General features: G+C 24.0%; 1 long non-coding RNA gene across 1 annotated transcript; it reads right to left on the bottom strand.

Annotated features, from left to right (window-relative positions):
* Positions 1 to 12,095: 12,095 nt before the first annotated feature.
* LOC142228239 (uncharacterized) lies at positions 12,096 to 12,560 on the bottom strand. Its single transcript, XR_012720105.1, has 2 exons — positions 12,421 to 12,560; positions 12,096 to 12,353 (listed from the first exon to the last, which is right to left on the bottom strand). It is a non-coding gene; the product is annotated as an uncharacterized LOC142228239 (long non-coding RNA).
* Between the last annotated feature and the right edge of the window lie 675 nt (positions 12,561 to 13,235).

The following is a 13,235-nucleotide window of genomic DNA, read 5'->3' as shown; positions in this document are numbered from 1 at the left end:
AGTCAAGTTGACCTTAGGCCAACTAAATTTTCTTTCTTGTAAAGATACCCATTTTTAAGATGAATCACTTAGTTATAAGGACAAAACGTCTCCATTAAAAAGTTTATTGACTTATGAACACGGAAAAAACGTTATGTCAGAGATATGCATCTTCTATGCTTAGCAAAATTCGCATTTGTATTTTAAGAACAGGAAATACTTGACCTCACGACAACATTTTTTCAGTGTAAAAGACTTTCTATGTTGACCAAAACTGTATCTTCGACTATTTTGTATGATCGCCAGAAACATACATTATAGGTTTGCTTTGATAGTGACTACAATCTAAAGTGGTGCGATACAGAGCCCACTTTCGACTAATCGCAAAAATCGATTTTTTTTCAAAATTCTAAAAAGACGACTAATCGCTAAAGTTCGAAAAGTCGAACTTTAATAATATCACAGCTTGACTTTTAAAGATTTTAAACGAAACGTCAATTTTTTAAAATTTTGAAAAAAATAAAAAGTTTACTTTTCCAAATTTTGAAAAAAATCAACTTTTAAATAGTATTTCATATGTGGATTTACGACTATTCGATTTTGTAGTTAAAAGTCAATAATTCGCTTTTGGTCAATATTAATAGTGGATTAGTCGTTTTGATTTGATTAAAATAAAAAACAAAAACAAACAAGTCAGTTAGTCGAACTAAAAGATTTGATTTTTCAATAATTCCAATAGACGATAATCGAATTTTTCAAAATTTTCGCAAATTAAACAAGTATATACGGCCGTAAGTTCGGCCAGACCGAATCTTATGTACCCTCCACCATGGATTGCATAGAAACTTCTACTAAAGATCATCCACAATCGAATAACTTGGGTTGTGGTAACACTTGCCGATGGCAAGGTATCTTAAAACTTCTTAACACAGTCTTCTAAATTGTAAGTTAGTCTATACGGGGATATATTTAACAAAAAAAAAAAGGCCGATTAAAAACGTATATAATTCAGTATGACGAAATTTTCTATAGAAATAAAATTTTGACAAAATTTTCTATAGAAATAGAATGTTGACAAAATTTTCTATAGAAATAAAATTTTGACAAAATTTTCTATAGAAATAAAATTTTAACAAAATTTTCTATAGTAATAAAATTTTGACAAAATTTTCTATAGAAATAAAATTTTGACAAAATTTTCTATAGTAATAAAATTTTTATAAAATTTTCTATAGAAATAATATTTTGACAAAATTTTCTATAGAAATAATAGTTTGACAAAATTTTCTATAGAAATAAAATTTTGATAATTGGTTGATAGTTTTGCTGCAAGTATAGGATGTTGATGAGGAATGTGGTAATTCCGAAACGTGCTCCATCCAACCATCTGGCAGTCTAAATTTGACAAACATTCTTTTCCTCTGTTGGTTAAGCTACACTTGTAGTTTAGTCAATGCATGGTTTTAAGCTGAAATCAAAAACAACAAGAAATAACATTTTGACAAAATTTTCTATAGAAATAAAATACAATTTTGACAAAATTTTCTATAGAAATAAAATTTTGACAAAATTTTCTATGGAAACTAAATTTTGACAAAATTCTCAGTAGAAATAAAATTTTGAGAGAATTTTCTAAAGAAATAAAATTTAGGCAAAATTTTCTATAGAAATAAAATTTTGACGAAATTTTCTATAGAAATCAAATGTTGAAAAAATTTTCTATAGAAATCAAATGTTGAAAAAATTTTCTATAGAAGTAAAATGTTGACAAAATTTCCTATAAAAATAAAATTTTTACGAAAATTTCTATAGAAATAAAATTTTGACAAAATTTTCTATAGAAATAAAATTTTTACAAAATTTTCTATAGAAATAAAATTTTTACAAAATTTTCTATAGAAATAAAATTTTGAACAAATTTTCTAAAGAAATAAAATTTAGACAAAATTTTCTATAGAACTAAAATTTTGACAAAATTTTCTATAGAAATATAATGTTGACAAAATTTTCTATAGTAATAAAATTTCGACAAAATTTTCTATAGTAATAAAATTTGGCAAAATTTTCTATAGAAATAAAATTTTGAAAAAATTTTCTATAGAAATAAAATTTTGACAAAATTTTCTATAGAAATAAAATTTTAACAAAATTTTCTATAGGAATAAAATTTTGACAAAATTTTCTATAGAAATTAAATTTTGACAAAATTTTGAAAAATTTTCTAAATTTTGACAAAATTTTCTATAGAAATAAAATTTTGACAAAATTTTCTATAGAAATAAAATTTTGACAAAATTTTCTATAGAAATAAAATTTTGGCATAATTTCCTATAGAAATAAAATTTTGGCATAATTTCCTATAGAAATAAAATTTCGACAAAATTTTCTATAGAAATAAAATTTTGACAAAATTTTCTATAAAAATAAAATTTTGACAAAATTTTCTATAAAAATAAAATTTTGACAATATTTTCTATAGAAATAAAATTTTGACAAAATTTTCTATTGAAATAAAATTTTGACAAAATTTTCTATAGAACTAAAATTTTGACAAGATTTTCTATAGAAATATAATGTTGACAAAATTTTCTATAGTAATAAAATTTCGACATAATTTTCTATAGTAATAAAATTTGGCAAAATTTTCTATAGAAATAAAATTTTGAAAAAATTTTCTATAGAAATAAAATTTTGACAAAATTTTCTATAGAAAAAAATAAAATTTTGACAAAATTTTCTATAAAATTAAAATTTTAACAAAATTTTCTATAGGAATAAAATTTTGACAAAATTTTCTATAAAATTAAAATTTTAACAAAATTTTCTATAGAAATTAAATTTTGACAAAATTTTGAAAAATTTTCTAAATTTTGACAAAATTTTCTATAGAAATAAAATTTTGACAAAATTTTCTATAGAAATAAAATTTTGACAAAATTTTCTATAGAAATAAAATTTTGACAAAATTTTCTATAGAAATAAAATTTTGACAAAATTTTCTATAGAAATAAAATTTTGACAAAATTTTCTATAGAAATAAAATTTTGACAAAATTTTCTATAGAAATAAAATTTTGGCATAATTTCCTATAGAAATAAAATTTCGACAAAATTTTCTATAGAAATAAAATTTTGACAAAATTTTCTATAAAAATAAAATTTTGACAAAATTTTCTATTGAAATAAAATTTTGACAAAATTTTCTATTGAATTTTGACAAAATTTTCTATAGAAATAAAATTTTGACAAAATTTTCTATAAAATTAAAATTTTGACAAAATTTTCTATAGAAATAAAATTTTGACAAAATTTTCTATAAAATTAAAATTTTGACAACATTTTCTATAGACATAAAATTTTAACAAAATTTTCTATAGACATAAAATTTTAACAAAATTTTCTATAGACATAAAATTTTAACAAAATTTTCTATAGAAATAAAATTTTGACAAAATTTTCTATAGAAATTAAATTTTGACAAAATTTTGAAAAATTTTCTAAATTTTGACAAAATTTTCTATAGAAATAAAATTTTGACAAAATTTTCTATAGAAATAAAATTTTGACAAAATTTTCTATAGAAATAAAATTTTGGCATAATTTCCTATAGAAATAAAATTTCGACAAAATTTTCTATAGAAATAAAATTTTGACAAAATTTTCTATAAAAATAAAATTTTGACAAAATTTTCTATTGAAATAAAATTTTGACAAAATTTTCTATTGAATTTTGACAAAATTTTCTATAGAAATAAAATTTTGACAAAATTTTCTATAAAATTAAAATTTTGACAAAATTTTCTATAGAAATAAAATTTTGACAAAATTTTCTATAAAATTAAAATCTTGACAACATTTTCTATAGACATAAAATTTTAACAAAATTTTCTATAGACATAAAATTTTAACAAAATTTTCTATAGACATAAAATTTTAACAAAATTTTCTATAGAAATAAAATTTTGACAAAATTTTCTATAGAAATTAAATTTTGACAAAATTTTGAAAAATTTTCTAAATTTTGACAAAATTTTCTATAGAAATAAAATTTTGACAAAATTTTCTATAGAAATAAAATTTTGACAAAATTTTCTATAGAAATAAAATTTTGGCAAACAAATAAAATTTTGGGTAGATTATTTTTTGGCGATATGGACCACTTTTTGTGTGATTTTAGGGATCGGCTATATATAACTATAGACTGATATGGGCCAATTTGTACATAGATGTTAGAGGCCATATGCTAACACCACGTACACCCATGGAAAAAATCATGAACGGCGTGGTCATTTCGAAACGATCCGTTCATGAAAGTGAATAAACACACATGTGTTGACAAACTGAGAACAGATGGGGTCAATCTGACAACGTAAAAATTACACCATATGTTGTCAAAACAACAACCAGCGTTCATGATCTGAAAACGTAATGGTTACGAATTTATAAGCAAAATTAAAAAAAGATTTTCGCTACTGTGACTCGAACCTGTGTTGCCTGCACGATACGCGTTAGCAGTCGCCTTAGCACATTGCACCAACGGCGGAGTTGCTATAACAACGTCTAACGATTATTTTAAGACTTTTCATGGGCGAAGAAAAATTAATGCCGTTCATGTAATCGTGAACGCCCGTGGACGAAATCGTGAACATTCCGTTTTGATTTTTTGTTAACGTTTCCGTTTCATTTTGACAACGTCCGTTCACGATTGTGAAATGCAATTTTTTCTATTAGTGTACCGAATTTCAACGGGGTCTGATGAAATTTTCTCTTCCAAGAGGCTCCTGAGGTCAAATCAGGGGATCGGTTTATATGATGGTTATATATAACTATGGACCGATTTGGTCAAATTTTTGCATGGATTCTAGAGGCCATATATAAACACCACGCACCGAATTTCAACCGGATCAGATGAAATTTGCTCCTCCAAGAGGCTGTGAAGGTCAAATCTTGTGTTTGGTTTATATGGGGGCCATATATAAATATGGACCGATTTGGACCAATTTTTACATGGATGTTAGAGGCCATATTCTAACACCACGTATCGAATTTCAACCGGATCGGATGAAATTTGCTCCTCCTAGAGGCTCAGGAGGTCATATATGGGGATCGGTTTATATGGGGGATATATATAATTATGGACCGACCATATGGACCATATACTAACATCACGTACCAAATCACATATAATTTGCTCTTCCAAGAGCGTCCGCAAGCCAAATCTGGGGGTCCGTTTATATGGGAGCTATACGTAAAAGTGGTCCAATATGGCCCATTTGCCATACCATCTGACCTGCATCAATAACAACTACTTATGCCAAGTTTCAAGTCGATAGCTTGTTTCGTTCGGAAGTTGGCGTGGTTTCAACAGACGGACGGACGGACGGACATGCTTAGATCGACTCCGAATTTCACGACGGCGCAGATTATACATACTTTATGGGGTCTTAGACCAATATTTTGATGTGTTACAAACGGAATGATAAAGTTAATATACCCCCTTCCAATGGTGGAGGGTATAAAAATTGGTGATCCATCAATATGAAGGCGTTGTTAAAAATGGGATGATATAGTCATCAAATCCATAGTTATATGGGATATATTGTCCAAATCAGTAATATAGCTGATGAGGGGCAACATTTCGACCCGAGTCCTCACGAAATGATTGCACAATAGTAGAAAAATATTTTAGCTAAGCAGAGTAAAATGTAAATTAGCACTTGGGCCTCCCAACCAAATGCTGCTGTATTGGTCCAAATAAAGTGCGAATAAAGAGCAGTTTTTATTTATTAAAAGGGATTTAGCTTTTAAAGAACATAGAAAAATATATTTTAATATAAATCGTTATTCTATACCCGATTAATTATACTGAACAGATTTCGACAAATCCTCGCAAAAATCCCCAAATTTCTGGAAATCCCTTACAAAATATCCAACCCCCAAAAAAATATCCCCAATAAACACTAGACAATTTTTTTGTTTTCATATTAAAATGGTGTAAATATTTATGAACAAACAACTGATATTTAGACAATTTGTTGTAGTTCCTGTTGAGGTTATTGTGATTGTGGATTGCCTTTAGTTGCTGCTTCAAATGTTTTTTTTTTCTGTTTCTTATCTTACGATTATCCATAAAGAGTTTCTTCTGCCATGGGATGACTAGCAGCCAAACATGGCCAAAAAGTTAACTCCGTGACAATATCACCGGTGTGCTTTAAAAGTAATAAAAAGGAATGATATTTGAAAAATACATATTATTGTATGTGTGTGTGTGTGTGGATAAGAATATATTTTTGAAAAAATCTTATTTTTTTCTACGGGCTTGCCTGCTAAGTTGTCCGTCTGTCATTTTTGTTGTCGCTGCAATGTAGTCTCTTGTAGCTGTTGATGACCCATAAAGATTAGCATTTCAAGAAAGATACTTGAATGGACGGACAAATCAAAAATAATAAAAAAATACTATTCAAAGAGATATGAAAACACAAAGATACAAACGATATTAGACGACAATTTCAAATGGAGACAAGATATGTTTTCGAACAAAATAAAGCGCCGGAAGAATGGATTTGTTACAGACAACATGATTTTCTGATAAGGTGCAGTATACTGCTGCCCCAAAGTCATTGCTTTGAAATGAAGAAATCCAAATATCTATTCGAGCTAGTTCGATATCAATGCATAACAGATCTTGGCTTTTTTATGTCAGGTATTGGGAATAAATCGCGTTGATAAACAAACAGAATTTACATAATCCGTTAGATGGTGATGATGATATTGAAAGACATTTGAATTAGGATTGCATCTAAGTAAAAGTAAATCATGGTAAATCAAAGGAAACTGTATCAATGTAAATTAGCCTTCTGCAGATAATTTTTTTAAATTTTTATCTCTTACATATAGAAAATGTTGTCAAAATTTTATTTCTATAGAAAATTTTGTCAAAATTTTATTTCTATAGAAAATTTCTGACAACATTTTATTTCTATAGAAAATTTCTGACAAAATTTATTTCGTTTTGATTTGTTATTGTTGGTTTAGTCTTCAATAATTATTGTTGTTTTTGATTTCAGCTTAAAACCATGCATTGACTAAACTACAAGTGTAGCTTTACCAACAGAGGAAAAGTAGGCTTGTCAAAGAAAATTGTTGGCTAAATTTCATTTCTGAAGAAACTTTTTATAAAAATTTTATTGCTATAGAAAATGTTATCACAATTTTATTGATATAGAAAATGTTATCAAAATTTTATTTCTAGAAAACTTTGTCAAAATTTTATTTCTATTGAAAATTTTGTCAAAATTTTATTACTTTAGAAAATTTTGTCAAAATTTTATTTCTATAGAAAATTTTGTCAAAATTTTATTTTTATTGAGAATTTTGTCAAAATTTTATTTTTATAGCAATTTTATCAAAATTTTATTTCAACAGAAAATTTGTCCAAAAATGTATTTCTATAGAAAATTTTGTCAAAATTTCATTTCTATAGAAAATTTTGTCAAAATTTTATGTCCATAGAAAATTTTGTTAAAATTTCATTTTTACAGAAAATTGTGTCAAAATTCTATTTCTCTAGAAAATTTTGTCAAAATTTTATTTCTATAGAAAATTTCTGACAAAATTTTATTTCTATAGAAAATTTCATCCGATCCCGTTGAAATTCTGTGCGTGGTGTTTATATATGGCCTCCATGCATCCATAATTGAATATAGCCCCATATAAACCGATTCCCAGTTTAACCTCCGATACCTCTAAGAGAAGCAAATTGTGTCAAAATTCTATTTCTATAGAAAATTTTGTCAAAATTTTATTTCTATACAAAATTTCTGACAAAATTTAATTTCTATAGAAAATTTCATCCGATCCCGTTGAAATTCGGTGCTTGGTGTTTATATATGGCCTCTAGCATCCATGCATCCATAATTGAATATAGCCTCATATAAACCGAATCCCAGTTTAACCTCCGAAATCTCTAAGAGGAGCAAAAGTCATCCGATTCCGTTGAAATGTTGTATTTATGCTAGTATATGGTCGCTAACAACTATGCCAGGTCCATATCGGTCTATAGTTATGTAAAGCCGATCCCGAAAATCACACAAAAATTGGCCCGTATCGCCAAAAATAATCTTCCAAAAATGTTATTTGTTTAGAAAATTTTGTCAAAATTTTATTTCTATAGAAAATGTTGTCAAAATTTAATTTTTATAGAGAATTTTGTCAAGATTTTATTTCTATAGCAATTTTATCTAAAGTTTATTTCAACAGAAAATTTGGCAAAATTTTATTTCTATGGAAATTATTGTCAAAATTTTATTTCTAAAGACAATTTTGTCAAAATTTTATTATTACAGAAAATTTAGTCAACATTTTATTTCTATAGCAAATTTGGTCGAAATTCTTTTTTTATAGAGTTTTGTCAAAATTTTAATTCAACAGAAAATATGGCAAAATTTTAATTCAACAGAAAATTTGGCAAAATTTTATTTCTATAGCAAATATTGTCAAAATTTTATTTCTATGGACAATTTCTTCAAAATTTTATTTCTATAGAAAATTTAGTCAACATTTTATTTCTATAGAAAATTTTATCAAAATATTATTTCTATAGAAAATTTTGTCAAAATTTTATTTCTATAGAACATTTTGTCAAAATTTTATTTCTATAGCAATTTTATTTTAAGATTTTATTTCAACAGAAAATTTGGCAAAATTTTATTTCTATAGAAAATATTTTCAAAATTTTATTTCTACAGAACATTGTGTCAACATTTTATTTCTAAATTTTATCAAAATTTTATTTCTATAGAAAATTTTGCCAAAATTTAATTTCTAAGAAAATTTTATCAAAATTTCATTTCTATAGAAAATTTTGTCAAAATTTTATTTCTATAGAAAATTTTGTTAAATTTCTTTTTCTGTGGAAAATTTTTTCAAAATGTTATAAACAATTTTGTCAAAATTTTATTTCAACAGAAAATTTGGCGAAATTTTATTTCTATAGAAAATTTTGTCAAAATTTTATTTCTAAGAAAATTTTATCAAAATTTCATTTCCATAGAAAATTTTGTCAAAATTTTATTTCTATAGAAAATTTTGTTAAATGTCTTTTTCTGTGGAAAATTTTTTCAAAATGTTATAAACAATTTTGTCAAAATTTTATATCTAAAGAAAATTTTACCAAAATTTAAATCTATAGAAATTTAAATCAAAATTTAATTTCTATAGAAAATTTTATCAAAATTTAATTTCTATAGAAAATGTTGTCAAAATTTTACTTCTATAGAAACCTTTTTTACATAAATTTTATTTTTATAGAAAGTTTTTTCTAAGAAAATTTTATCAAAATTTCATTTCCATAGAAAATTTTGTTTAAATTTCATTTCTATAGAAAATTTTGTTAAATTTCTTTTTCTGTGGAAAATTTTGTCAAAATTTTATTTCTATAGAAAATTTTGCAAAATTTAATTCTATAGAAAATTTTGTCAAATTTTTATATCTGTGGAAAATTTTGTCAAAATTTTATTTGTAAATAAAGCTTTGTAAAAATTTTATTTCTTTATTCTATTTCTATAGAAAATTTCTTCAAAATTCTATTTCTGTAGAAGATTTTATCAAGATTTTATTCCAATAGAAAATATTCTCAAAATTTTATTTCTATAGAAATAGAGAATTCTCTTAAAATTCCATTTCTATAGAAAATTTTGTCAAAATTGTATCTCTATAGTAAATTTTACCAAAATTTTGTTTCAACAGAAAATTTGGAAAAATTTTATTTCTATAGAAAATTTGGAAAAATTTTATTTCTATAGAAAATTTACTCAACATTTTATTTCTATAGAAAATTTTATCAAAATTTCATTTCTACAGAAAATTTTGTCAAAATTTTATTTTAATAGAGAATTTTGTCAAAATTTTATTTCTAAAGCAATTTTATTTTAAAATTTTAATTCAACAGAAAATTTGCTAAATTTTATTTCTATAGAAAATTTTGTCAAAATTTTATTTCTACAGAACATTTAGTAAACTTTTTTTTCTAAATTTTATTAAAATTATATTTCTATAGAAAATTTTTTCAAAATTTTATCTCTATAGAAAATTGTGTCAAAATTTTATTTTTATAGATAATTTTGTCAAAATTTTATATCTAACGAAAATTTAACTCTAAAATTTTATTTTTATAGACAATTTTGTCAAAATTTTATTTCTATAGAAAATTTTGTCAAAATTTTATTTTTATAGAGAATTTTGTCAAAATTGTATCTCTATAGTAAATTTTACCAAAATTTTGTTTCAACAGAAAATTTGGAAAAATTTTATTTCTATAGAAAATGTACTCAACATTTTATTTCTATAGAAAATTTTATTAAAATTTCATTTCTACAGAAAATTTTGTCAAAATTTTATTTTAATAGAGAATTTTGTCAAAATTTTATTTCTAAAGCAATTTTATTTTAAAATTTTAATTCAACAGAAAATTTGCTAAATTTTATTTCTATAGAAAATTTTGTCAAAATTTTATTTCTACAGAACATTTAGTCAACTTTTTTTTCTAAATTTTATCAAAATTATATTTCTATAGAAATTTTTTTGAAAATTTTATCTCTATAGAAAATTGTGTCAAAATTTTATTTTTATAGACAATTTTGTCAAAATTTTATATCTAACGAAAATTTAACTCTAAAATTTTATTTTTATAGACAATTTTGTCAAAATTTTATTTCTATAGAAAATTTTATCAAAATTTAACTTCAACAGAAAATTTTGTCAAAATTTTATTTCTAAAGACAATTTTGTCAAAATTTTATTTTTATTGAAAATTTAGACAACATTTTATTTCTATAACAAATTTTGTGAAAATTTTATTTTTATAGAGAATTTTGTCAAAATTTAGCGACATTTTATTTATATAGACAATTTTGTCAAAAGTGTATATCTATAGAAAATGTTGTCAAAATTTTTAATCTATAGAAAATTGTGTTAAAATTTTATATCTAAGAAAAATTTTACTAAAATTTAATTCTATAGAAAATTTTGTCAAATTTTTATTTCTGTGGAAAATTTTGTAAAAATTTTATTTATAAAGAAAGTTTTGTAAAAATTTTATTTCTATAGGAAATTTCTGAAAATTTTATTTCTGTAGAAAATTTCTTCAAAATTTTATTTCTGTAGAAAATTTTGTCAAGATTTTATTCCAATAGAGAGTAAAATTGTATTTCTATTGAAATAGAGAATTCTCTTAACATTTCATTTCTATAGAAAATTTTGTTGAAATTTTATTTCAATAGAAAATTTTGTTAATATTTTAATTCAATAGAAAATTTTATAAAATATTTTTTACCATACCAGCAAAAACGAACCGTCGCCAAAAAATTAGCGAACATGTTCTGTTTGGATCCGGAAGTAGTGCAAAATTGGCGCAGAAACGATGAATTTAATATGGGCTTGTCATAGGACGGATGTCCACCATTTCAACAGCCGTTGCACTGAATTTGCATCATTTCTTAATGTGTGATGGAATGAATTCAAAAATTTTGTTATATTTACCCAATTAAATAATTTTTATAATGCTTTTATGATTTTTAATGCAGACTAACGCTTGTCTGAAATGTTTGACCTCAAATATTTTCAAAAATTCGAAAATTTTTTAGAATTGATTTAGCACTTTTTTCAACAAGATTATAATAATTTGTACCATTTTATTAAATCTTACTCTTTTTTTTAACCAATTTGAAAAAAAAGCTATTAGAATTTATACTGATAATTGGTTGATAGTTTTGACACTGAAAAAAAGCATGCCCGGTTCCAAAGATTTTGTACACCCAGAAAAAAGTGACCCCTTCTTTAAGTTAAAATGAACTCATTGTGAAGAAAGTTGAACTTCGTATAGCGCCAAAGACATTTTTATTTGTTTGAACGATGTGATTTTCGTAGAAATTAGGAATAATGCATTCCATATATTAGTTAACATTTTCCTATATTTATATACCACTATATTACAGAATGAAAAAATTTAACTAATTTGAATTCATATATGGAATGATTTTATTGAAATTTTTTCATTCATTTCGACAAATCTTACACATTTGTGGTAAAACTTTTACTTCATAATTAGAACTGCTTACCTTCGTTTTTAAATACAATTTTATTTATTTCTATAAGCAATTTTTTCTTCAATAAAATACACGTTTTATTAATATATTAAATATATTTATTAAGAATCAACAGCATCGACTGGCCTTGAAATATTAGTTTATTATTCCACTATTTCCAATTTCCATGTAATGTCATCAACTGTAAAACGCATTTTTCCTTCTTCTTGTACCTTTCACTTTTAATAAGTTGCTGCCTAACGATTTTGTCCTCCTTTTACAATTTCAATACCTACAAATATAAAAAATCATATGTTAAACCAATTTTTTCACAAATGGTTAGCGTCACTGAATGTTACCTGTTAATTGAAGATTCCAAAATGAAGACGAATGAAGGGGTTGTTATTCTGTTTTCTTTCTTTCATTCTGTTTTCATTCTTTTTTTCTCACTAATTTAAAATAACAAATATTTTATATATTTTATTTGTTATTTATTATATTATTTTACTATATTATTTTTTAACAATCCCTCCGTATACCTTAACAACGCGATTCCAACTAAAAAACGACCCACGCGCAAACATACATACATCGATTGCAGTTATCGATTACAGGTAGATAAAAGAAATATAGGAAAATTTCCTATATTCTAACAAGTGTGTTTCCTTAAGTTTTGTAAGGATTGAATACTTCTTAGTACGAATGAACTAAAATATTTTTCTATGCCAAGTGTTGTTCGTATGTTTGAAAAACTTTCTATTATAAAGGAAGTCGCAATTATCATTTTATAAGAAATTTTACTAATTTTGAGGAAACTTGGTTTTAGTTCGGTTTTTGTTTATTTTTACGAATGCTTTGTTATCGGTGAATAAAATTTTCTTTTTCAGTAGTAAATTCTTATACCCAGCGAAGAAAATAGTATGAGTAAAATTCCATGCCTTATTCTAGTTAATGAACTATTCCTAACTGCTTACAGTTTAGGATTTTTTTACTGAAACGAGTAAATTTTATTATTTTTCACAAAAATTTACCTTAATGGAAATAAAATGGATAAACTATATTGATGAAAATTTTTTCCTTTAGTTTCGAAGGCACTTTTTTTGTATCTACATTAAAAATGTTGCTATTGATTCCGAGCCAAAGAAGAATACAAGTAAGGATACTTTTAAGACAC

This window comes from Haematobia irritans, chromosome 3, assembly GCF_050003625.1.
Source record: "Haematobia irritans isolate KBUSLIRL chromosome 3, ASM5000362v1, whole genome shotgun sequence".
Taxonomy (NCBI): domain Eukaryota; kingdom Metazoa; phylum Arthropoda; class Insecta; order Diptera; family Muscidae; genus Haematobia; species Haematobia irritans.
The sequence above is the reverse complement of the archived record's forward strand: the minus strand, read 5'-3'. Positions and strand labels throughout refer to the sequence as shown.